At 43.3% G+C, this 27,432-nt stretch overlaps 5 long non-coding RNA genes across 6 annotated transcripts; all 5 read right to left on the bottom strand.

The window, feature by feature from the left end:
* Nucleotides 1-2,452: 2,452 nt before the first annotated feature.
* LOC119326375 lies at nt 2,453-4,571 on the bottom strand. The gene is made up of 4 exons (XR_005157947.1): nt 4,558-4,571; nt 3,687-3,777; nt 3,381-3,443; nt 2,453-2,530 (listed from the first exon to the last, which is right to left on the bottom strand). It is a non-coding gene; the product is annotated as an uncharacterized LOC119326375 (long non-coding RNA).
* A 36-nt stretch (nt 4,572-4,607) lies between these two features.
* Nucleotides 4,608-6,491, bottom strand: LOC119326377. Its single transcript, XR_005157950.1, has 3 exons — nt 6,445-6,491; nt 4,850-4,979; nt 4,608-4,726 (listed from the first exon to the last, which is right to left on the bottom strand). It is a non-coding gene; the product is annotated as an uncharacterized LOC119326377 (long non-coding RNA).
* An 11,121-nt stretch (nt 6,492-17,612) lies between these two features.
* LOC119326374 lies at nt 17,613-18,940 on the bottom strand. Its single transcript, XR_005157946.1, has 3 exons — nt 18,872-18,940; nt 17,962-18,123; nt 17,613-17,633 (listed from the first exon to the last, which is right to left on the bottom strand). It is a non-coding gene; the product is annotated as an uncharacterized LOC119326374 (long non-coding RNA).
* A 1,021-nt stretch (nt 18,941-19,961) lies between these two features.
* On the bottom strand, nt 19,962-22,238 carry LOC119326376. Of its 2 annotated transcripts, none has more exons than XR_005157948.1 (4): nt 22,192-22,238; nt 21,792-21,881; nt 21,383-21,521; nt 19,962-20,018 (listed from the first exon to the last, which is right to left on the bottom strand). It is a non-coding gene; the product is annotated as an uncharacterized LOC119326376 (long non-coding RNA). The 2 variants fall into 2 exon arrangements; XR_005157949.1 differs by lacking the exon at nt 19,962-20,018 and adding an exon at nt 20,845-20,891.
* Nucleotides 22,239-25,691: 3,453 nt separating this feature from the next.
* LOC119325722 lies at nt 25,692-26,255 on the bottom strand. Its single transcript, XR_005157653.1, has 3 exons — nt 26,139-26,255; nt 25,859-26,054; nt 25,692-25,763 (listed from the first exon to the last, which is right to left on the bottom strand). It is a non-coding gene; the product is annotated as an uncharacterized LOC119325722 (long non-coding RNA).
* Nucleotides 26,256-27,432: the final 1,177 nt, after the last annotated feature.

The raw sequence follows: 27,432 nt of genomic DNA, 5'->3' as shown, positions 1-27,432 counted from the left end.
CGATACGACTTCACCTGTCCAACATGCGCATACACATTTTGCATGCAGTGATTGCTTCCGGGTAAAGTTTCTTAGGTTTGGGTAAGCAACCAAGCAGCAATTGATCCCAATGCACGCATTTGCTAGTTTTTCTCTAACATTTGCACCTTAGTTTCAAGTGTGACAAACACGTGATGTCTGTGTCATGACGAAAATTTTGCTTCAGGACAAAATCTTTGGGACTTTAAAGCAGTACTACTACTTACATTTGTGGCCTTCTCCTTGGCGTTGTGGTGAGCGTCTTGCTACATGCAGAGATCCAGCTGCTTCACTTCCTACTTACATTTTCTCCCAGCCACACCCGTCACAATTCCATTGACATGCATAAGATTGGACTGCATACATGCTCTGGCCAAGAGACTCAAGGGAATCCGCCACTCCATCTCACCTCGCTGGTGAGGCGGAGGTCAGAAGAGAGTGGAGAATTGGGGCAGCTTGGAGGACACGTCACGGAACAGGAAGAAGCGGAAGTCGCAGCCTTGCTGGCCCTGCTGACGGCGGCGAGCGGTGGTGGTGGAATTCGTGAGATCCGCTTTGCTGCGCCTTGCCAGCACCAAGGGCGTTGGATCTCTCTTGCACCTGCATGAGGACATCAGCCGTATCAGGGACTAGAATAAATCTGGGCGGCGTCATAGAGAGGAGAAGATGGGTACCAGAGAGGGGGAGGAGACCTTGAGGCGTCGGAGCAGCCGAGCCCTCTCCTCGCAACTGTATTTCCATTGTGTTTTCGCAGAGAAGAGAGTTCCTTTTCTTTCAGTACAACAACTATAACTTCAAAATGGAAACCGAGATTCCTGAACAAAAATAACAATGTAAGCACAGATAACCATAATTGGTTGTGACTAGTTCTGAATGAGAAAATGGTATGGTTTGGATAGAATCCATTCCACACAAATACAGTTCAAAAGGCAAGTTGGCAACTACAAAAAGAACATGAGAAAACTAAATTCCACCGCCCTTTGGTTCATCTAGAAAATGAACAAATCCACATGACTATCGAGCTAAACTGAATTCTGTATCTGACGCTCCTTGTTCATGTAGTTGACATGCATATGAATGAATTTCTACTATATCTAGGGGCAATTATAGAGAGGTTACAAGGGATTCAAAAATCCGTAAGCTAGATGGCAGCAAACCAATATAATTGCAGTGTGAGTTATCTTTTTTCAGAATAGATTACAGGAAACTTATTGCATCGAGAATGGAAAGATGACGCATATATACACACTCAATGGCGTTGGAAACTGCAGAATTCAACAGCTACACACACTCCTGCTTAACCTTGTCCACGACACTCAAGGCAATGCACCGTAGAGGTTACCAAGCATCTCCAGACTCTATTTCTCGCCTCACTCGTTCATAGCATTGTGGACCTATTAGAGGACTGTATATATGCAGCAGAGCTGTGTATTTGTCGCCATGGTACTACTGCCCCTGTCGACATGCGCATACACAGCTTGCATGCAGTGATTGCTTCAGGGAAAAGCTTAAGTTTTGGTAAGCAAGCCTCCAGCAATTGATGCCAAAGCATGCACTTGTTTGTTTTTCTCAAACCTTTGCACGTTAGTGTGAAGTGGGACAAATACTTGATGTCTGTGTCTCCATGAAAATTTTACTTCAGGACAAGGTTTGTAGGAGTTTAAAGCAATAGTACTACTTACATTTGTGGGCTTCTCCTCGGCGTTTGTGGTGATCCAGCTGCTTCCCTTCCTGCTCAACATTTTCTCCCAGCCACACCCGTGCCACAATTCCATTAACAAGAAGGATCAATGAGCATGCATAACATTGGACGGCATACACAAAGTTTCAGGTCTCAACCGTCGTCAGAAACAAAGGGAAAACATCAAGCTGATGCCAAGGGAACCCATCCACCTCTCCATCTCACCTCGGTCGTGAGGCGGAGGTCAGAAGAGAGTGGGGAATTGGGGGCAGCTTGGAGGACGCTTCATGGGACAGGAAGAAGCAGAAGTCGCCGTCTTGCTGGAACTGCTGACGCCGGAGCATGGACGGCGGCTAGCAGTGGTGGTGGAATTCGTGAGATCCGCTGAGCCAGCACAAAGGTCCTTGGATCCCTCGTGCACCTGCACATGGGCCGCATCAGGGACTAGAGCAAATCGGGGCGCTGGCGCAGAGACGAGAAGATGGACGAGAGGGGTGGAGGAGACCTTGAGGCGTCGGAGCAGCCGAGCCCTCCCCTCACAAGGAACCGCACGGCCCTCGAGCGGAACCACACGGAGGGGAGGCACCGAAGTCGAGCAGCTTCGTCGCGGGCAACTCGAAGCATTTGACGATGAGCGATGGGTGGCGCTCATCTGCAGAGGCCGTTGCCGATCTGGGAGCGCCATGGCCACCGCCTCGATTGCTCTATCTGGGGCCTGGGTCAGGTGAGTGACCAATAACCCAGAGTTATTTTTCTTTGCATTTTCACGGAGAAAAGAGTTCCTTTCCTTTCAGTACAGCAGCTATAACTTCAAAATGGAAACCCAGATTCCTAAACGAAATAACAATGTAAGCAAAGATAACAATAATAAATTGGTTATGACTATTTCTGAATGAAAAAATGGTATGGTTTTCATAGAATCCATTCCACACAAATACAGTTGAAATGGCAACTAAAAAAACAACATGAGAAAACCAAATTCCGGTGCCCTAAGGTTCATCTAGAAAATGAACAAGCGTACAAGACTATCGAGCTAAGCTCAATTCTATATCTGACCCTCCTGGTTCATGCAGCTGACATGCGTATGAATTAATTTTTCTTATATCTAAGGACAAATATAGAGAGGTTACAAGGGGTTAGAAAATCTGCAAGTTAGGTGCGAACAAACCACTACAATTGCAGTGTGAGTCACCTTTTTCAAGAACAGATTACAGGAAACTTATAACATGGAGAATGGAAAGATGACGCATGTATACACACTCAATGGCGTTTGTAAGTACAGAACTCAACAACCGCTCACACTCGTCCTTAACCTTGTACACAACACTCAATGCAATCTAGCTACCGCATCTCCAACCGCTCTATCTCACCCTACTCGTTCTTACTATGCACCTGTTTGAGGATTGTGTATATATGCAGCAGAACTATGTATTTGTCGCTACAGTACAACTGCACCTGTCGACATGCGCATACACAGCTTGCATGCATTGATTGCTAGAAGGCAAAGCTTAAGTTTTGGTAAGCAACCAACCAGTAAATGATCCCAATGCACACACTTGTTTGTTTTTCTCTGACCTTTGCACATTAGTTTCAAGTGTGACAAACACTTGATGTCTATGCCTCGATGAAAATTTTACTAGAGACAAAACCTTTGGGAGTTTAAAGCAGCAGTACTACTTACATTCGTGTGCTTCTCCTTGGCGTTTGTGGTGATGCAGCTGCTTTCCTTCGTGCTTAACATTTTCTGCCAGCCCCAATTCCATTAACAAGAAGGATAAATGAGCATGCATAAGATTAGACTTCATACACAATGTTTCAGGTTTCAACTGTCATCATACGCAAAGAGAAATAATCAAGCTGATGCCAAGGGAATCGATCCACCACTCCATCTCACCTCGTCCGTGAGGCGGAGGTCAGAAGAGAGTGGAGATGACCAGGTTGTGGGCACTAGGATAAACAAAGTAGAGGGAGAAGGCCAGGTGCTAACCAACAGAGACAGAGAAGAGGCCACTGCCTCCATGGTTTGGAGCTCGGGACCATCCTACATGAGTCTTTGATAACCAGACATGTGTGTTTAACTGCATAGAAGAAGCGTGCAGAAGTAAGAAACTGTATGAACATGAAGATAAATATTGGGAGACAACTACACGAGCATAAGTAAGAAAAGTTGAAATGTCAAAGCACCTCTGAACCAGATAAGTTAAACACTCTGTGAAACCGATCAAAACAGATGCCACATAGGCCCGTGAATTATATTTCCACCAGAAACCAGGCCCATGATTTAAACCGAGAAATCGATAATAGCACAATTAGAGACAAAACCATAGAATTTTTCGCACAAGACTGAAGCTGAGCTCACTAAAATGAGATAAGCATATGTTTAAAAAATAAGCTTGCTAACTAGATAACCGGCTTACCAATTGCTAAGTGCTTTACAAACATATACACCACATGAAAATCAAGGTGGTGTAGCACTGTTAGTTGTTGAAACCCAACCGTTGGTTACTCAATGGAAGAACATATCACCTCCAAATTCAACATGACAGCAAAGAGATCCTGGGAACTAAACAATGGTGGTGCTTATACTTGCAAAGCTGCAGGATGAACAAAATAATGAATGCATGAGTATTTATATACTCATTACTGAACTACTCCTGTAAAGGAACTAAACAGGTAGTTAATGAGGACTAGACACAACACCATTTTACTTCTTGAGGAAGCTACAGAATGCAATAAACACAAAAATCTAACAAAGAAACAAAGTAAAGAGTTAAACTGAATCCCGAATCGTCCTAGTGGTGAGAGATATTTCGCAGAGCATCCATCAACATGTACACAAGCAGCTAAGTTGGTGCTACCTGTAGGAAGTCCTCACCAGCAGGGAGATTGATTAAGTCAACATCAACCCGGCCTCACGCATGCAAAGCTTTGATGGCTTACAGCCAGTGGAAGTCGCCGTCTTGCTGGCCCTGCTGACGTCGGAGCATGGACGGCGGCGAGGAGTGGTGGTGGAATTCGTGAGATCCACTGCGCTGTGCCACGTCGGCACATTAGTTTCAAGTGTGACAAACACTTGATGTTTGTGCCTTGATGAAAATTTTGCTTCAGGAAAAAAAATCTTTGGGGGTTTAAAGCAGTAGTGCTACTTACATTTGTGGGCTTCTCCTCCATGGCGTTTGTGGTGATCCAGCTTCTTCCCTTCCTGTTTAACATTTTCTCCCAGCCACACCCACCCCTTCCACAAGCTTGTGTTTGATAATGATACATGAACTCCAGATTCCTGAACAAAAAATACAGTATAAGCAAAGATAAGCATAATAAATTGGTCATGACTAGTTTTGAATGAGAAAATGGTATGGTTTGCATAGATTCTATTCCACACAAATACAATTGAGAACAGCAAAAACAAAAGACGTGAGAAAACCAAATTCCAGTTCCCTTTGGTCCATCTAGAAAATGAACGGATGTACATGACAGTCGAGCTAAACTGAATTCTGCATCTGACCCTCTTAGTTCATGCAGCTGACATGCATATGAATTAATTTGTCCTATATATCTAGGGATACTTACAGAGAAATTACAGGGGATTCAAAAATCCGAAAAGCTAGATGGCAACAAACCACTACAATTGCGGTGTTTGTTATCTTTTTTTCAGAAGAGATGACATGAAACTTATAACATGGAGAATATATCGAAAGAAGCCGCATATATACACTCTCAATGGGGTTTGAAACTGTAGAATTCAATAGCCGCTCACACTCGTCCTTAACCTTGTCCACAACACACAAGGCAATCCACCATAGAGGTTACCGAGCACCTCAAGCCGTTGTGTCTCGCCTCACTCGTTCCTATTATGAGCCTGTTACAGGCACCTCATGGCTGCTGCTGCAGCTGCAATGGAATGCGGCGGTCAGTCAGGGGAACATCAGTTGATGCTTTGCTTGAAACATCACGAACACAAATCTGAAAATTCAGGTCTGGAAAAGGATGAAGGGTATTGTATCATTTTGGCAAGCAGGTCGTGCTGTCAGGCAAGAAGGGATGCAGAATTCTGAACTGATAAATGCTCTGTTTTCTTGAGGTAGTGTTTCTTCCAGATTCAGTATACAAGGATTTAGTAAGGATGGGTACACGGATGGAATTAGCAATACAGTAGCAAGAATTCTCAGCGTGGCTTGTGTAAATTCAGCAAACGAAACCATACGTGCAGGACCATCCAAGAACTGGCACATATGAATGACAATTACGTAGTAGAACAAATCTGAATTATTGGCATGGAAGGAGGACTCTGCACCGCTCTGCAGAGCTCATCGCGCCATCTTACTCCTACTACAATAGAAGGTAAAACCTTGATTTCACACCGAATTGAACTAAGCTAAACACACGCGTGAGGAGAGAATCTGTAGGCCGCCGAGCAGGCGCGATAATCCAATTGATGGAGCCTGTGCTAGGTAATCGACCCCGTGCCGAACCGAGCCGCGACCCAGGCCACAGTGCCACACCCACCCCTGCCACAATCCCATTAACAATAATGGATCAATGAAGATGCGTAAGATTGGACTGCGCACAGAAAGCTTCAGGTTTCAACTGTCATCATACATTACACAAAGGGAAATCATCAAGCAGATGCCAAGGGAATCCATCCACCGCCCCATCTAATTCTCATGATCTCGCTCGTGAGGCCGACCGCGGAGGTCGGAAGAGATTGGAGATTTGGGGGCGGCAAGGGGAGGGGAGGGGAGTACCTTGAGCGGCTTGGAGGAGGCGTCGCGAGACAAGAAGAAGCGGAAGTCGCCGTCTTGCCAGCCCTGCTGACGCCAGAGCATGAACGGCGGCGAGGATTGGTGGTGGAATTCGTGAGATGCACTACGCCGCGCCGCGCCTGAGTGGTGGCCTCGGATCCCTCGTGCACCTGCGTGAGGGCATCGGCTGCATCAGGGACTAGAGCAAATCACGGCGGCGACGCAGAGAGGAGAAGATGGGCGAGAGAAGGGGAGGAGACCTTGAGGCGTCGGAGCAGTCGAGCGCTCGCCTCGCGCGGAACCGCTCGGCCCTCGAGCGGAACCGCACGGATGGGAGGGGCAGCTCCTCTCCCGGCACCGAAGTCGAGCAGCTTCGTCCCCCGAGACCGTGGCCGTCGCGGGTCTGGGATCGCCATGGCCGCCGCCTCGCCTGCTCGACCTGGCGTCAGGTGAGTGAAGGGGGAGGCCAGGGGGTCGTCGACGGTGGGGGTGGGGGTGGGGGCGGCGGCGGATCGAGGTCCGTCGGGGGAAGGTGGTTGGCGCGGGGGCGGCGACTGCGGGAATGAATGAATGAATCGGGGGAGGAGAGAGGGTGGGTGGACACTTCACTTTCCTGGTTTCCACTCAACGCAGGTCAATCGCGAGCAAATCTGATTGGTTCATCTTGGGCTCCCACAGATCCATCCCCGCCCGTATTGTCATCCCAGCCGCTCGCCAAATCCCGATGCATGCTGCACAAATTTCAAAGCCAACTACTCTACTCTGAGACGGGTGGGTGAGTCCATGCCATAAATTGCTACCTACTCCTTTTATTTATTACCACACAAATTTCAAGGATCTCTTGAAAAAAGGAGATTATTACTCGACTACTTCCTCCTTTCCGGTTTATAAGGCTCAATTCAAAAATCTCACCAACCAAGGTGGATGATGAGTGGTGGAATACTTTTTGTAGTTTGGCAAAACAACCAGTTAATGCTCTTGTTTTCCTCAAAAAAGTATGTTTACCAATGCATTAATTGCAATGCATGCATGCATAAATTACATGCATTGTTTAATTTTCTCTTATATACTTGCATGCAATGATTTAATGCACCTTGGAATTTGAACATGTGATGGGAAACAACCAAATTGAGCCTTACAAAATGGAAAAACTGAAATTTTGAGATAAGCCTTATAAACCGGAAAGGAGGGAGTAGCAGTTTGTAGCACGGATAAACTAAAACATACAGTACAGCTCGTGCCTTCCAGAACGTCTAGCAAGCTTGCATTGTACACGTATCGCCTTGTCATGTCAAGGAGTCGTCGCGGTTAGGGTCCATCGCCCGCACGCATTGTCAACGCGAAAAGAGGGAAAGCGGTCGCTGGTCGCATCGGGTGGGGAAGAGGGGAGGGTTTCTCTCTCTCTCTCTCTTTCTTTTTGTTGGCGACGATGGAGCGGACAACAACGGTAACAACGGTAGGGCATGCACCTTACCTGGAGATTTCATAGAAATACCCGTTGCATGTCCTACATCTAGAGTTTGCAAGGTTTGTTTGTTCTCTTATTTATGTTGGCCGTTGTTTGGTTATTTAATTTGGCCATGCATGAACGAAGACTTTAATTATTATTAAAATGATGTATCCAGCAACTACGAAATATTCTACGAAATATAGTAGACATCTCTCTAAGTGATCACGTGATCCAAATCAACTAAACCATGTCCGAACATCACGTGAGATGGAGTAGTTTCAATGGTGAACATCACTATGTTGATCATATCTACTATATGATTCACGTTCGACCTTTCGGTCTCCGTGTTCCGAGGCCATATCTGTATATGCTAGGCTCGTCAAGTTTAACCTGAGTACTCTGCGTGTGCAACTGTTTTGCACCTGTTGTATTTGAACGTAGAGCCTATCACACCCGATCATCACGTGGTGTCTCAGCACGAAGACCTTTCGCAACGGTGCATACTCAGGGAGAACACTTCTTGATAATTTAGTGAGAGATCATCTTAAAATGCTACCGTCAATCAAAGCAAGATAAGATGCATAAAGGATAAACATCACATGCAATCAATATAAGTGATATGATATGGCCATCATCATCTTGTGCTTGTGATCTCCATCTTCGAAGCACCGTCGTGATCACCATCGTCACCGGCGCGACACCTTGATCTCCATCGTAGCATCGTTGTCGTTACGCCATCTATTGCTTCTACGACTATCGCTACCGCTTAGTGATAAAGTAAAGCAATTACAGGGCGTTTGCATTTCATACAATAAAGCGACAACCATATGTCTCCTGCCAGCTAAAGGAGAAAGCATCTGCCGGGGACAAAGATGAAGAAGGGAATGACAGTAGTGATGAAGAAAAGGAGGAAGACGATAGGGACGACAATATTAGCCACCACGACTAGAAAGAAGACGAGGATCAATAATTCTGCCCACGATAGCATACAGTACAAATGTGTGAGTCAGTAAATGATGCGTACATAGTATACACAAAGTATGTATCCGTGCATCCGAATCAGTCCGTAGGGTGCTGACACGCATCGGTTGGTTTATCTTCCTTTCAAGTAATACAAATTAGATTATGTAATTTATACAGGAGCCCCATTCACCTGGTTTGTTCGGGTGAATCTTTTTGTCAAATTTTCTCCTCAATAACTGCTTGACTTTATGCGTAAATTTGTAGTACCAGTAGTAGGCTAGTGAATAGGTATTGTTTTTCAACCGTGCATACTATATAGCATGCACTGATCTACTATTAAATGTGTTCAAGTATGTGCGTTCAGATTTTGCTGAGATAATAAAACATGAAGACACACTCTCAAACAAGAAGAAACGTGATGATGCTAGATACTTTCTCTGGGAGAAAGAATAGGTTTTATTTCATAAGAATAGAATTATAGTCCGCTAATACAAGCTTCAGAGATACAATCTCGAACCTGGCATAGCTAACGAGGGGTGCTACCAACATAACAACCATGATTAGCTAGACAATGAGAATACCCTATTTTGCTCGCACTCTAATTTCAAAGGAACTCACCCGCAAGCTTCCATGAAATTTCTAATTCTGCAATCAAGTGGCCATAAGCAGACTGATCAAGAGAGTTATAAGAGATAGCAACAAGGAAAAGTGGACAACCAAATAATCACACATTTAGAGCATCTCCAACATCAGCCTTATTTTTTGTCACGAAAAGCTGGTGGAGTAAAACTTTTTCGACACGAAAACTGATATATTATTTTGGGCATGAGCAAGCGCTGTCTCCAACAGCTATCCTAAAATAGGGCATCACCACTCCAAGGCCGCATTGCATCTACACATATATCATCAAACACATGCAAGGTACTACTACAGTACATGTCTTGTGCAGTTTAACTGAAGCAACAACAAACAAACAACAACATAATAGGTTCTAGTCGCTAGCTAAACAAATTCAGCAGCACTGCGTTCAATTTCAATCCAGCCATGCACACATACTGCTAGCTTCCAGTAGATCAATCAAGTTGCCTACATGGCTGCTTCTTTGGTCGCTAGCTTCAGTTAAAAATTCAGCTACTGGACAGTGTTGTTTCTTCTTTCGTTGCTAGATAAATCAAATTGCCTGCTGCACCCTCCTGCGTGCTTTAAAAATGTTGACGACATTTAAAAATTGATCATGATTTTCAACAATATGTTTGTGACATTCAAAAAAATTAGACAATTTATAAAGTGTTTGCGTAATTTTAAAAAGTGTTTCATATCTTTAAAAAACATTTATGACTTTAAAAAAATGTTCACATGTTTCAGAAATTTCTTTGTGCTACTCTTAAATGTTTATACAATGTAAAAAATCTCCATGTAATTAAAAAATGTTTTGTACCATTCAAAAATAATGTTCAGTAGCATTTAATGATTTAAAAATTTGTTCTAACACCAATCCTCGTGGTCGTCCAGGGCGAGGCTCATGCGGTCGTCGTCGAAGCCGAGGGTGGCGCGGAGGCCGCGCCGGACCGGCAGGTGGCGGTGAGGTAGGCCTCGGCGGTGGCGTAGGCCTGGTTGCGGCCGAAGTAGTCGGGGTGGCGCTCGTCCATGGTGACGGCGTCATAGGGGGATATGGCGTCCATGATGCGGCTGGCGAGCGTGTCGACGTAGTTCCTGAGAAAATCCGGAATGCACTGCTGCGCCATGGACCACATGAAGAGGAACCTCGTCAACGACGACAGCACCCCCGTGAACCAGCCGCTGGCGACCAACATGTCCATGGCTCGATCTCGATCTCTGCTAAATTTTATGTTGTTGGTAAAGAAGAAAATTCGATCTCTAGTAGCGTTGGCCGTGGGTCATCTTTCTCTAATTGTCGGAAAGCACCGACCTTGTATATTACAAGCGAGGTTTTTGGTAGTCCAGGAGTCTCATGCATGGAAGGAGAGCAAATCCTAGCTAGGTGGACCAAGAGAATGCAAATCCTCGCTATACGTAGGTAGACTCTTCGTGTCGTGTAAACGCAAAAACATGCTTCCATCCAAGCAAGCGCTCGCTCTTTACTTTACGAGTACTCCTCTTTCTCTTTTGATTGGTCTGCGGCGGGGCGGCAAATTAAATAAAGGGAGAAGAAGAAGAAAAACAGAGAGCACGCGAGATAGAAAAAATAGTCAGCGGATGCCGGGAGTCGCTGCTGCTCTTGCTTTTTTATTTTCTCGCGTGGTCGACTTTTTTTTTCCTCGCGTGGTCGACTTGACACGTGACGTCATAGAAACGGGAACAACGCATCCTTTTTCCTTTTCCATCCCCGCAAACAACATGTTCTTGCAGCCGAGTCCCTAACATTTTGCACCCAACACCCTAGATTTTTTTCTTTTCTTACAAACAAGACCAAAATTTCGACAAGTCGTGCGGAATTTCGCCGGAAATTTCGGCAGCATAACACGTTTTTTTCTACAAGAAACGAATCCACACCGGCACTACAACACCGCTCCACGGCCATGTCCTTCCGTTACCACTATATATATAGTTGACAGCTGCACGTGGATCGATCGAGCTCAAGCATGCATGCATGCATGGACGACTTCATCTCCTGCTTTTGCCCGCCCATCTAAAATGATCAACTCTGAGAAAAGACACAAACAACACCTCTTAACAACACACAGCTCCCCTTAAAAAAAACACACACAGCTTCCCTTCAAAAAAAAAACAACACACAGCTTGGAGGTGGCGCATGCTGCATGAGAAATTGCTTGGTATTTGCCCAAAAACCATGAATGCCATCAATTATGATAATTTTGAAATTACTCCTACACTTGTACAGGTGGCAGCCAGAATGTTTCTATCAGAAATATTTAATATTGTAGTTGGAACCACTTGTACCGACTAAACAAATACCCACTGGTGTTGGTTTAATAAACACAAACTAGTGCAGATTAATTATCGTTACGAATGATCTATACTACGTCCTTCTACGTAGTTTCAAACTTCCAGTACCACTTGACATCAAAGATGATATGATCAGAAGGATAAATGGATATGCATACTAGTGTTTGTCCCAATCAGTTTGTGAGAGCTCAAAAATTAAGCAAGCACAGTGTGTACATGAACCGCACTGCTAATTCATTTCTAATAAATAAAACCACATGATTTTTTTTCACTCAAAAGTAATGTTGTGTGAACCAAATGAAACGGTTGTTTAGATAGATCTGGTATTAATCAAAACTACATTGGCCTTAGGCCTCCAACCAGAAACATATCACTTGCTATAGCAGGTACATAACATAAGGGCCAGGATCCCATAGCTAAGCCAAAACAAAATCAAGTTGCCAAATTAAAATCTTCCCATTTGCACACTTGTTCAGACCTTGAACATTCTGGCAATTATCTTGTCAAACATTTCTATTCCCAATAAACTTAGTTGTCTTTGGAGGTATTCGTAAGTGGAGTATAATTCATTTCTGTAACTCTAAAACCACAATTATAGTACTGTTACATGTTGTAAGTTGTTCTAACAGTGCACAATTCTCTTGTATAGTATCTCTCTTTTAATTAGCAAAAATTTGGTTTCAAAGGGGGGTTTCCCGTGAATAAACATACTCGCTATAATGAATTTGTGAATAAAACACATGCCGGCTAGCCCGTTATGGTCGAATGGACATACCTCCATATCTCATCCTGAGTTTTAGTGGTGTCGCTTGGCCGGCGGTTTCATCTCCGGTTCCATGTCTGGTGCAACCATCCGCATTACCAAGGGTGACAAAACACTATAGTCAGTTTGAGTACGCCATGCAAAGATTTTCTGAATAAGATTAGATCGGGAAAGGGTGTGCTCTTACAGAGACAAGCCTGACCTTGTGGAGGAGAGCTACGCAGCAGGCACGTGTATGTCCAGAGCATCGACGACAGGGTGTGGATCATCTCCCGGCATCTTGTGATATGACCGGCTGCTGCTGCTGCATGTAGTCCTTCTGTGTTGGATTAAGGAGAAAGGAGGGGGTGCGGCAGATGCAGCTTAGTCCACGCAGGAGGAGCAAGAGGAGAGGAAAGAGCACATGGGCGACCATTTATAGAGGAGAGGAGATCATGTACGGCAGCGATGAGAGAGCGAGCAGCGCGGAGAGACGTTGGATTGGAGGCTGATCCGTGTGAGGCGCGCCGGAGCCAATGGATCGACAAGAATGGGATGCAGGAAGTAATGGAAGAGGGGGTTGATCCGCGTGAGAGGCGAGGGAGCCAACGATCGACGAGAACTGGAGGGAGAGGAAGTAATGGAGGAGGAGGTGAAGCGATAGCAATTAAAGACGGAAGGTTGCATAGGTTTTTGGGAGCGAGAGGATTTCGAGGAGGTTTACTAGGATGGTTTGTTAAACTTGCTGATAAGAGGCTACTAAGTACGGGCCTCCCTCAAATCACGCTAGGTAGTTTAGTTTCCATATAGTATATTACAATACGTACGTGGGATGGTTTATTATTTCCTATTTACGTCAGGTATGTTCTGAATCCTGTGTTAGTCCCGTCAGATCCCTCTCTGTTAAGTTGTGATGAATCACATCAGATCTCTCTGTCAATCCCTGATTAATCATGTCCCTTCTCTCCCCAAACAAACCTACATTACATCCGCTTCCTATCAAGTTACTCGGAAAAAAACACATGGATTAGTCATAACAAATAGATGCTACGTTAAAAGATTTGTATACATATATATTAGAGAAGATAGCAACGACCACTTGTATACAACAGATAGGTACTACGTACATTGATTCAATGTTGTCTTCCAATTCAGGAATCCAGATGATCAGAACAACCTAGCTAGCTAGATCACATAATTATTAAGATGACACAGATTATCCTGAGCTTTCTTCTCAAAGGAGTTCGAGCAGTAGATCAAAAGTCCGAGCTGGTGTGCACGGCGACGGCGACAACAGACCCGTAGTACCATGTCAAGCAGGACAACAACACGACAGGCTGCTGGCTGATGGTAAATAATCATGTCTGTGCTCACAATCACATACACACAAACACAAGGTGAAGGTAAACATATGTAGATGCCCCCAGTTTCTTTTCTAGTGGTAAATTTGAAAGCACCTGGTTCTTTTTCAAGAATCACCAATAGTTATCATGATTTCCATGCACTAGTCGTATCAAAATCACTCATTCATTAGCCATCAGATTTCATTGACATAAAAAATCATCATCATTTTTTGGCATCACAACATGCTAGAAAGGTACAAGGACACATGAGCCAAAATGACAGCCAATCAATCCAATCTGTTTGCTAACCACTAACTCCTTGCTGCACGATACAATTCAAATCAAATTTTACAATGGTGGTACATATGTAGCACTCACTGAGACTATACCAATATCGCCATTCAATCCAAATTTTACAAACTCCCAGGAACAAGACCATTCGGCCCACACCCTACAGACAAGGAAAAATTAACAACAAAATGCCTATCTCTAAAGATCTCTTAGTCCATACAGTAGCTTCGATACATCGAGTGAGTTCCCCCTTCCATCAACCATTCGACCAACATCCAACGGTGAAGGGAAAGATTAGCAGGTCTTTTTCCTTTTTCTTCACCTTATTTCTCAAGTCCCGCACATCAAAATGCAATGCGTGGATTAAGAAACCAGAGCAACTTCACAAAACTCAATGTTTTATAGTGGGTGATCCCAAAAAGACACTAGACAATCTCACACATAAGTGTTGGCTGATACTACCACGAGACAATGGTGACAAGAACAACATGCTCTTCTCAAAACCAATGAGAGGAAACCAAGATACCGATCCATTATACATAACTTAGTGAAAAATAAGGACATATTGACATAAGCACCCCAAGTATTGGCAGTGCCGCTGGGGCATAATCTTTCACAAACTAGTGGCATGGCTTTGTATGGAAAACAAAATTATTAGGAGCACACTAGCACTTTCAAAAAGCAACGTATCAAGGAGGTTCAGGAAAGATTATAGGAGCTCTTAATATGATCCTACAAAGGGAAGATCATAAATGAACCCCATTAAAATTATTCTCTACTTTACTAGTTGCTTTGGCACTGACAAACACGCCATATTGAGCCTAACCCTTTAGCAACAGTAGCATGGAGCAGAAAAAGGCCTAACGCGCACTGCATTACAAGAGAACAACTTGATTGATATGAAAGATCATCATGGTCAAATGATATTGGTGGCTGGAAGACCACGACCACAGATCCCAACACTAAATCAAGGTCTCAATGGCCGGCACGACAGTGAGAGAGACGAGAGCAAGGATTCACCTGAACCAAGAAGATGTGTAAGACCTCCTCCTTCAGCCTGTGACATCCAGGGTTGTTTCCCTTCAGCAGCTCCTATCATATTCAAAGAAACCACCATGTCAGACCTCTCTCTAGCGAACACAACACAAAAGAGACAAAATACATAAGCAATAAAGGTTCAGGCTAGATAAACACTATGCACCACCCATACAGTTGGTATTATAATACCTGTTACTCCACAAAAGTTTAAGCAATCATAATATAGAACAAACCAGAATTTATTTTAAAACAAAAGTTGTGCTCTGGAACCCATTCAACAATGGAGCATCCCTCATCATCTAAGAAACAAAAATGGCACAGCACCTACACGACACATGCCTTCTTAAAAAGGCCGGCATGCTAGTGCCTCGGATCACGATTTTTTGCAATACTTCACAAAAGAGATAACCACCATCCAATGCAACCAACATCAATACTAAACTCAGTAGATGAAATTGCATCAGTAGGCTAGCCTAGAATGCAGCGAGGAAATCGATTGGAACCTGCCTCTATAGAAGGGTATTTAAACATAAGACACTCTTTTAACAGATCATTTGTAAACGTCATCATCACCTTTTAAGATGGGAGATACTCGCTACAACGAATTTTCTACTTCAAGCTAGGCAACTTGTTCCCAGTTTCATCAGTCAATACTTTTAAGATGGGAGATACTCGCTACTATGAATAGATAGAGAATCTCATCTCAGCCGACTGATCCCATACACAAAAATGAAATACAGAGGAGCCCAAAAACAAAACACAAGTAACTACCTTTTGTTTGTTTTCTCACATTAGTTACTTGTACACTAGTATGGAACAAAACAAATAAATCAAGTAGAAGAAAAACCTGACCTGAGCAACCTTGCTACACTGCAAAGTCTTCCACTCCATGCAATCGTCGAGATCACCGCCAAGGCTGGCACAGTCGAACAACGCGTTCTGTTGCTGCTTCTAGCGGCAGATGTAGTGGAGCCCGAGGCTCCCAGACCACCACATCCGTCCTCTCCCCACGATGTGCTGCTGCTCAAAGCTCCATTTAGCATGCCACCGTGTCTTGTTGTAGAGGCATGTAGTAGCGCACCACCAACCTCACCAGGTGCAGGTACTACAGCAGCTACTCGCTGATGATGATGGCGTTGGCTATTTGCATGACGAGGGCTGAGCCGCTCACTGTCAACGATGAGCAATGTCACCGTGCTCTTCGGGCCTAACAGTCGTACATCCCTCCTGCTATCTAAACAACACAACACAAAAAAAAACTGCCGAGTCAGGTCTCTCATGAACACAACACAAAACAAAGACAAAATATATAAGTGAGATAGGTTCAGGGTAGATAAACACTATGCACCACTCGCACAATCGGTAACATCAACTAAACCATAACGGTACATATGACCACAAGGAGAGTTTATTGCATAGTTTGACTTAATAGAAGACAGAGTTTATTTTCTACAACCATCAAAATCATCGTTTTTAACACTAGTTGCATCGAGAGCACAAATATAACGATTACCTAGTAATCTACAGTAACCAATAAACTAGAGATCTTATTGTTTGTCTCTGAGCATAATAAGTGCCTCAGGGTGCTATATGCATTTGTGGCAAGAAAACAAAAGCTTGTAGGCATGAACCGCTGACTTAAAAATGATTCTATGCATGGCTCCTTATGTCTTTTAGGCACTAAGAAGTATCTGCATACACGCTTTCTTCTATCTCCAATCAAATTGTGGTTGAGAACAGAACGCAAACACTTAGATAGCCATGATAAATTTATTCGCTTGAAAATCTATAAGGATAATACATACACATGTGTTGACAAATCTCAGTTTGAAAATGAATTGTTAGTATCGCCAAGGGTAATACATGTGCATTGCAACAGATATAAACAGAACTAGATCCCCTCAAAAAATAAAAAAATAAAAATAAACAGAACTAGATCCTAGACTTTTGATTCCCTTTGGTCTTGTGTGCGTTGCAACAGAGCAGGTATATCAACATTAAGAAATTTCTGAACATGTGCACAAGGGTGGGTATGTATGTTTTTCTCCTGCACAAGTGCAGAGCAACATCAACTTGAACCAGGAGAGCAACCTGCAGGAACATTCAGCTAGAATGAAACAGAGCAACCAGAATCTCTATCTAGACCAACAAGATGAAATTGGGACTTCTGACTCTCAGGCACCAAAATAAAGAAATGCAAATGACCATTATTCATTTCATCTACCACGGCTCGATGGCCATGCATGGGGACAGAGGGCGTGAGAGAGAGTGAAGGAGAGGAACTAGGTTTACCTATGCCAGGACCAAAGAGGAAGCGGCCACCGGAGGGGCAGCTCGGGAGGCGTTGGAGTGAGCGATAGAGCAGGCAGAGCTGCTTCGCCGGCCAAACTAGTGTAGGATGACACCATGGTCCCTGAAGGTGCGTCCAGCAAGAATGCTACAAATGTGAGCGGAAACCAAAATGATTTGTACTGATGGCAGGAAAACTAAAGAGATGGTTTGTCAACCATTTGGATAGCCTTAAAACGAAATTAATCCACAATATTAAGGGAGATGGGAGCAAAATAAAATTCAAGTAAGCATGGATTAGATGGCACAAATATTGATTAGAAGGTGAAATCTGCCCGAGCACCAAGAAAAATCATGTTTTTCTTTCAATACACAAAAACAAACACCAGCAGGCCAGTACCAAGATTTGGGATCCAAAAAACTAGCAAAAAATATCCAATAGCAATGACCCACTTGTACAAGTAAGTTTCCACTACCTCAACAAGTATCAAGTGTCATAGAGCTTGAGAGAGAGCAGAGAAGAGGACCAACAGCCACCGGAGGCGTCAAAGTAAGTGCCGGAGCAAGCAGAGCTGCTTCGCCGGCCAAACTTGTGTCGGATGGCGGTGTCGTGCCAGAAGGTACGCCCAGAGAAAATGCTACAAATGTGAGCGAAAACCAAAATCATTAGTACTCAAAGTAGGAAAACTATAAAGATGTTTTTTACAAAACATTAAGATATCCATAATATATAGATGCTCAGAGCTTTTCAGCAAATAAAAAAAGAAGCAAACGAGGTTTTGTTTTAGTAAATGTCGGACCCAACTAGTAGACTAATAGCCAATAGCACCATGTTGTTTCCAATCAAATTCGGTTGAAGTATTTTAATTCCCTATCCTTGAACTTTAAGTACAATTTCACGTAAGTTAATTCAAAATAGAAGTTAATATGTCAGAAAGATGCCCCAGCAGGTCGGCTCCAATTTATAAACTGCACTGTAAAGACTCTTAGAAAAACATATAGCATATCTATGACTAGAATCAAAAGGGATAAAAAAATCAAAGACCAAACATGATGCTAATTAGCACCGAACTACAAGAGACCAATTTCAGTAAAAAGAAAGATCATAAAAATCACATACTTGTGGTGGCCAGAAGACCACTACCACAGATCCGAACATTAAATCGTCGACTCGATGAGCGGCACAACACTAGCCGACGCTCGATGACCGGCATAAAACAAAAAAAGTTGATAATTTTTATTGTTTCGTTACTTATTCATCAAAAAGAGCCCACCTATTTACATATCTTTCAAGTACTATACAAAAGAAATGTATATGACCTTTATTCATTTCAAGTGGGCATGCAGAGAATGAGATGGAGCATAGTAGAGGAACCAATAGCTTACCTATGATCACATCGGTGGTCTTCTCATACGGGATCGCTCTGCCCTCTCGAAGTTCAAACTTCCAGCAATGGCGGATGCGAGTCCACGATCTTCAGTGACCACTCTGATTCCTCCAACATCATCCTCATCATTAAGTCAGGTCCCTGGGTACACAGGAACAAGATTAGTTGAAGGCCAAGTAAAATGGTAACAGAATGATGATCAGGAGCAAACTATAAAGGACAATACTGCCAGGCAACATTTATTATGATGGGCATTTTCAGTTTGGAGGACAGCGAGCTATATATGAACACAATAGCTAATGAACAACAAGCTATACAGGTCATCATTTCTGTTGACAAGCTCCTAGAGAGGACATCAAAAAATTCTTCAATTATCAGGGTACAAGATCACTTTTACTATACTAAATAAACTACATTGCCATCAAAAATTTCAGGCACTTGATATACCATTACCTGGGAAATCATTCGGTCAAAAAAGGTTCATAAGGTTGGATTCATGCACTTATTGATCAACTAAAGGTTCATTTAGTCATAAACCTCTGTTAAGTCCTATTGGGAGACAAGCAACAGTGCCGAATGTAAGATTCCAATCACGTGTGGAATCCAAAATGAATAACAAAGAATACTACTGACGTGTGAGATCAAATATACCTGAGTGCCATGCATGCTAGAAAATTATGTACTATTCAATGACTTCAAGAGAGCACACATACATGCACATTGATAAAATAACAGACACTGGATGTCATGTTTATCTTTCTAATGTGCTTTCATATTTTTCAATGATAAATTGATTATGACTGACCGATGCTAGTACAAATACTCAGTTAAGCTGGCAAAGTATGGTTTACATAGTACCTTGGGTGTTCTTCATGAGTCGAGGCTGATCCTGGAGGCCACCGGGCAGAGCATATCATTGAAGCCTGGAAACAAGAACACGAATGATACTGGTATTAGACGCTACCAACATCAACATGGTGCAGAACTGAAATTAGCTTGGCAGAAAGAACTGGCTGAGCAACCGAGTCCATGACTGACCCCAGTGTGATCCAACTTAGCGTTAGGCTTCATCATAGTGAGTCGGCTCATGGCCTGGCCCGAGTATGTGTACCTTCTTGCGCAGCATTACATGTGCAAGTACAACACTACAATACAAATTAAACCTCCAGATTAATGATTAAACCATAAAGAATCTTATATGAGAAAACACAAGATATTGTATCCCAAAATCCGAGAGTGATGATTATACTAAGAGCTCCAAGTGGAGTGAACGTAAACTTGTCCATATCACTGGAAATTATATAATCGTTTTGATTAACTCAAACCATAAACTAACTACCAATCTAGTCTATCATGTAGTTGTCGAGTGATAAATTCCTACTCCATCATGATAAGTAATTGAGCAGGACAAACAAAACAGAGGACATTAGAGGCAATGTAAACTAACCAATAGATTATTGACATGAATCAAGGCAAAATGCTTAACCATGAATAAGATTAAGTGAGTGGGATAGCGTGAAAAATTGGATGCACTCTTATAGATGCTATATTGAAACCTGACCATATTAATGAAATCTTTTTGATTTATTCAAACTGCAAGCTAACTATTGGATTTCTTGGATCAAACAAATGTAGCAACTTACATAGTCACATGAGCAAAAACAACAACAGGCATTACATATTATCCACAATGTATAATTTTGACTAGATTCATTTCCAACATAAATAAAACAAAATCAAGAAAGCAACAGGTCAGACAGACAGACTTGACTCCTATTTTTGCAGCTGCAGCTAGTGAATAGACCTGAACCTTGGGACAAGGTTGTTCTCGTGACCATATTGTACTACTAGATTTTTAGCTCAAAATACAAACGTTGCATCATAGTTTTGTTACCTTAAGAGTTAGTATTACACTCCAAGATGGGAAATCCCATGAACCTCAACAGTAGACACACTATTGTTTACAAACGTTGCAGCTCAGTCAGCGAGTGAGTGAGCAGAGGGAGATGAGATGCTACCTGCAGGGAGCAATTGCCGGCAATGGTGAGGTGGACGGCTGCAAAGTTGTCGGCATCTTTGATGGAACCGGATTCAGTAAGAAATAGAACAAGGAAATTGCCAATGCCCCTTGATGGATTAATGCTGTAATTTATCCAAAATGATGGTCATTTCTTATTTATTCAAACAGTAGGAGTAGTTGCTGATGGGCATGGCCTGTTTTATTTTCTTGATGAATGAAACAATCCTTGCATGTACAACAACAAAGTTTTGAAATGTGAAGAAATTTAATAAATGCTGGAGGCACACGAATACATGTCTCTTGATTTGGAAGACAAAGCAAACGAATAGCATCTCTCAGTACGAGCGTGCATGCCTCCTACAGAGCCATTTTCTAGTTTCTAAGCATTCAACAATCATGAATTCATCCCATCTCTGAGTCTTAGACCAGAAAACAACAAAGATTAAGAAAGACAAGAGTAGCCAAAGGAAAAGGACATCAGGGACTCACCTAAGTGGTAGGTAACCCAGGAGGCAGTCATGGGAGCCCACCACCAGGGTTACGGGGCGACAAACTAGCCATCTTGTCGGCACTGGAAGAAAGGCAGCACACCACCGTCGTTGGAAACCCACGCTTCAGCTATGATCTCCTATAATATTAAAAGAACCGAGTCACATATGTGCATATGTGCATTCTACTCATACGCCATCATAGATCAAATGATTATCATATCAGTTCGACAATTCAATCTGCAATCATGTTGCTAACTTCTATTGTTTTGCTACTTATATTCATAAAAAAAGCCACCCCTACTTACATATCTTTCAGTACTATAAAAAATAAATGTATATGACATTTATTCATTTCAAGTGGGCACACAGAGCATGAGATGGAGCACAGGAGAGTAATAGTGGCATACCTATGTTTATCTTTCTAGTGTGCTTTCATATTTGTGTCAACGATGAATCAATGACGTATCACAAACCAATCCTTCAGATCAAAGCACCTGCTAGAAAATCAAACGTGTGTACTGAGCCATCAGAAATCATCCTCGAACTAACAATGCAGTAATTGGATTTGAAATTCACACCACAACTAACCGAAGGTGTGTTGTTCAAGGGAAATTCACAATTCAGTGGGGGCACATGTTAGGATCGAGTTAGTATCGAGACCTATGTTGGCCAAGTAAAGATTCATTTATACATAGAACCCTCCGAGGTCTTACCGGGAAACATGCCAAGTGTAAAATGTAAAGAGTAGTGTAGAAACCTAACAATGAATCGCCAAGGGCAATACAGAGAAGCCGGACTAAATATTACCAAAATCGAGTCAAATTAACCTATATATCTGAGGGGTACTCTCCAACGACCATAGCTTGTTTATCAAATGTGATCAATATGTGCGCGATAGTCTAGTCGAATCAGCGCTCGACGACCAGCATCAAGGAGGCCACATGGCAGAGCATGCCATTGAGGTCTGGAATCAAGAACACGAATAGTACTAGTATTAGTCACTACCAACATCAACATGGTGAAGAACTGAAATTAGACGGACAATGGGAACAAGCTGAGCAAGCTAGAGTCAGTGAATTACCTAATGTGATCCAACTCCATGATGGTGAGCGGCTCGGCCGCGAATGCCAAATAAGTGTAGCTTCTCGGCAGCATTAAATGTGCAAGCACAACCACTGCAATACAAAATAAACCCTTATAGATGCTATCTTCAAATCTGTCCAGATTAATGGAATTGATTCGATTTATTTAAACTGTATGCTAACTATTGGATTTCCTGGATCAAACAGATGTAGCAACTTACATAGTCCCATGAGTAAAGCCAATGACAGGCATTGCATATTCTTCACAATATAGAATCTTGACTAGACATACTCATTTCCAAAATAAAACAAAAAAATCGAGAAAGCAACAAGTCAGACCGACTTTTCTCCTGTTTTTGCAGCTACGGCTACTGACTAGACCTGAACCTTGAGAACAAGGTTGTTTTACTGACCATATTGTACTACTAGATTTTTCTTGACCATATTATATGTGTACATGTGAACCAGATAGATATTGCTTGAAGGAGTACACCATAACAGGGCCTACTGAGATAACTTTAATAGCCAGACCTACCGAGACATTTGTTGGGTGAACTTTTTAAAGACCAAATGCAAAAAAGCAATCCAAGTTTGTGTGTGTGTGAGTCTCTCTCTCTCTCTCTCTCTCTCTCTCTCTTAAACAATATTACTACTCTCTTTTTGCATCCGTTCCATCCATCCATGTGTGTACAAGTGAACTGGGGGAAATTATGGACCATAAGAACAGAACAACATGAAGCCATGGGTGGGAAAGGTTTAATTATCACCATGCTGGACACGGTGTACACCATCGATTGACGACCACCAGAAGGTAGATGACGCATTCAGTAAGGACAGAAGGTTGCTTGCCGACCACCACAACCAGATGTATGTGCACCATGCCTGAAGTAGCTACAACGAACCCCTGTCCAGAAGCACGATCGTGAAGAAGGGGAACGGGCGGTACAGCAGCTGGGAGGGAGAGAATCCCAGGACCGAGATCCGGCGCGGACGAGGAAGAGCAGCGTCGGAGGGATCAATTGAACAGCTGGTTAAAATAACAGGAGATATCAGGTCAGCTAGTTGGTGCAACATATTTAATACAGAAAAATGAGATATTTGAAATCTCAACATGCCCTGTTTCGACATATTTGGATTGAACATGTTCAGGCTAAGAATTTATGTTGGATGTGTAAGTTAAATGGCAATAAACCACTACAATTGCAGTGTGAGTTATCTTTTTTCAAAAAAGATTAAAGGAAACTTATAACACAGAGAATGGAAAGAAGACGCGTATATACACACTCAATGGCGTTCGAAACTGAAGAATTCAGCAACCGCTCACACTCGTCCTTACCCTTGTCCACAGCACTCAATGGAATCCACCGTAGAGGTTACCGAGCATCGCCATCCGCTCTATCTCACCTCACTCCTTATTATGGACCTATTAGTGGAGTGTGTATATGCAGCAGAACTGTGTTTGTTGCCACGATACGACTTCACCTGTCCAACATGCGCATACACATTTTGCATGCAGTGATTGCTTCCTGGTAAAGTTTCTTAGGTTTGGGTAAGCAACCAAGCAGCAATTGATCCCAATGCACGCATTTGCTAGTGTTTCTCTAACATTTGCACCTTAGTTTCAAGTGTGACAAACACGTGATGTCTGTGTCACGACGAAAATTTTGCTTCAGGACAAAATCTTTGGGACTTTAAAGCAGTAGTACTACTTACATTTGTGGCCTTCTCCTTGGCGTTGTGGTGAGCGTCTTGTTGCGTGCAGAGATCCAGCTGCTTCACTTCCTGCTTACATTTTCTCCCAGCCACACCCGTCACAATTCCATTGACATGCATAAGATTGGACTGCATACATGCTCTGGCCAAGAGACTCAACGGAATCCGCCACTCCATCTCACCTCGCTGGTGAGGCGGAGGTCAGAAGAGAGTGGAGAATTGGGGCAGCTTGGAGGACACGTCACGGAACAGGAAGAAGCGGAAGTCGCAGCCTTGCTGGCCCTGCTGACGGCGGCGAGCGGTGGTGGTGGAATTCGTGAGATCCGCTTTGCTGCGCCTTGCCAGCACCAAGGGCGTTGGATCTCTCGTGCACCTGCATGAGGACATCAGCCGTATGAGGGACTAGAATAAATCAGGGCGGCGTCGTAGAGAGGAGAAGATGGGTACCAGAGAGGGGGAGGAGACCTTGAGGTGTCGGAGCAGCCGAGCCCTCTCCTCGCAACTGTATTTCCATTGTGTTTTCGCAGAGAAGAGAGTTCCTTTTCTTTCAGTACAACAACTATAACTTCAAAATGGAAACCGAGATTCCTGAACAAAAATAACAATGTAAGCATAGATAACCATAATTGGTTGTGACTAGTTCTGAATGAGAAAATGGTATGGTTTGGATAGAATCCATTCCATACAAATACAGTTCAAAAGGCAAGTTGGCAACTACAAAAAGAACATGAGAAAACTAAATTCCACCGCCCTTTGGTTCATCTAGAAAATGAACAAATCCACATGACTATCGAGCTAAACTAAATTCTGTATCTGACGCTCCTTGTTCATGTAGTTGACATGCATATGAATTAATTTCTACTATATCTAGGGGCAATTATAGAGAGGTTACAAGGGATTCAAAAATCCGTAAGCTAGATGGCAGCAAACCAATATAATTGCAGTGTGAGTTATCTTTTTTCAGAATAGATTACAGGAAACTTATTGCATCGAGAATGGAAAGATGACGCATATATACACACTCAATGGTGTTGGAAACTGGAGAATTCAACAGCTACACACACTCCTGCTTAACCTTGTCCACGGCACTCAAGGCAATGCACCGTAGAGGTTACCAAGCATCTCCAGACTCTATTTCTCGCCTCACTCGTTCATAGCATTGTGGACCTATTAGAGGACTGTATATATGCAGCAGAGCTGTGTATTTGTCGCCATGGTACTACTGCCCCTGTCGACATGCGCATACACAGCTTGCATGCAGTGATTGCTTCAGGGAAAAGCTTAAGTTTTGGTAAGCAAGCCTCCAGCAATTGATGCCAAAGCATGCACTTGTTTGTTTTTCTCTAACCTTTGCACGTTAGTGTGAAGTGGGACAAATACTTGATGTCTGTGTCTCCATGAAAATTTTACTTCAGGACAAGGTTTGTAGGAGTTTAAAGCAATAGTACTACTTACATTTGTGGGCTTATCCTCGGCGTTTGTGGTGATCCAGCTGCTTCCCTTCCTGCTCGACATTTTCTCCCAGCCACACCCGTGCCACAATTCCATTAACAAGAAGGATCAATGAGCATGCATAACATTGGACTGCATACACAAAGTTTCAGGTCTCAACTGTCGTCAGAAACAAAGGGAAAACATCAAGCTGATGCCAAGGGAACCCATCCACCTCTCCGTCTCACCTCGGTCGTGAGGCGGAGGTCAGAAGAGAGTGGGGAATTGGGGGCAGCTTGGAGGACGCTTCATGGGACAGGAAGAAGCAGAAGTCGCCGTCTTGCTGGAGCTGCTGACGCCGGAGCATGGACGGCGGCTAGCAGTGGTGGTGGAATTCGTGAGATCCGCTGAGCCAGCACAAAGGTCCTTGGATCGCTCGTGCACCTGCACATGGGCCGCATCAGCGACTAGAGCAAATCGGGGCGCTGGCGCAGAGACGAGAAGATGGACGAGAGGGGTGGAGGAGACCTTGAGGCGTCGGAGCAGCCGAGCCCTCCCCTCACAAGGAACCGCACGGCCCTCGAGCGGAACCACACGGAGGGGAGGCACCGAAGTCGAGCAGCTTCGTCGCGGGCAACTCGAAGCGTTTGACGATGAGCGATGGGTGGCACTCATCTGCAGAGGCCGTCGCCGATCTGGGAGCGCCATGGCCACCGCCTCGATTGCTCTATCTGGGGCCTGGGTCAGGTGAGTCACCAATAACCCAGAGTTATTTTTCTTTGCATTTTCACGGAGAAAAGAGTTCCTTTCCTTTCAGTACAGCAGCTATAACTTCAAAATGGAAACCCAGATTCCTAAACGAAATAACAATGTAAGAAAAGATAACAATAATAAATTGGTTATGACTATTTCTGAATGAAAAAATGGTATGGTTTTCATAGAATCCATTCCACACAAATACAGTTGAAATGGCAACTAAAAAAACAACATGAGAAAACCAAATTCCGGTGCCCTAAGGTTCATCTAGAAAATGAACAAGCATACAAGACTATCGAGCTAAGCTCAATTCTATATCTGACCCTCCTGGTTCATGCAGCTGACATGCATATGAATTAATTTTTCTTATATCTGAGGACAAATATAGAGAGGTTACAAGGGGTTAGAAAATCTGCAAGTTAGGTGCGAACAAACCACTACAATTGCAGTGTGAGTCACCTTTTTCAAGAACAGATTACAGGAAACTTATAACATGGAGAATGGAAAGATGACGCATGTATACACACTCAATGGCGTTTGTAAGTACAGAACTCAACAACCGCTCACACTCGTCCTTAACCTTGTACACAACACTCAATGCAATCTAGCTACCGCATCTCCAACCGCTCTATCTCACCCTACCCGTTCTTACTATGCACCTGTTTGAGGATTGTGTATATATGCAGCAGAACTATGTATTTGTCGCTACAGTACAACTGCACCTGTCGACATGCGCATACACAGCTTGCATGCACTGATTGCTAGAAGGCAAAGCTTAAGTTTCGGTAAGCAACCAACCAGTAAATGATCCCAATGCACACACTTGTTTGTTTTTCTCTGACCTTTGCACATTAGTTTCAAGTGTGACAAACACTTGATGTCTATGCCTCGATGAAAATTTTACTAGAGACAAAACCTTTGGGAGTTTAAAGAAGCAGTACTACTTACATTCGTGTGTTTCTCCTTGGCGTTTGTGGTGATGCAGCTGCTTTCCTTCGTGCTTAACATTTTCTGCCAGCCCCAATTCCATTAACAAGAAGGATAAATGAGCATGCATAAGATTAGA

This window comes from Triticum dicoccoides, chromosome 6B (genome assembly GCF_002162155.2).
Source record: "Triticum dicoccoides isolate Atlit2015 ecotype Zavitan chromosome 6B, WEW_v2.0, whole genome shotgun sequence".
Classification (NCBI taxonomy): domain Eukaryota; kingdom Viridiplantae; phylum Streptophyta; class Magnoliopsida; order Poales; family Poaceae; genus Triticum; species Triticum dicoccoides.
Note: the sequence above shows the minus strand (reverse complement) of the source record. Positions and strands in the feature narration are given on the sequence as shown.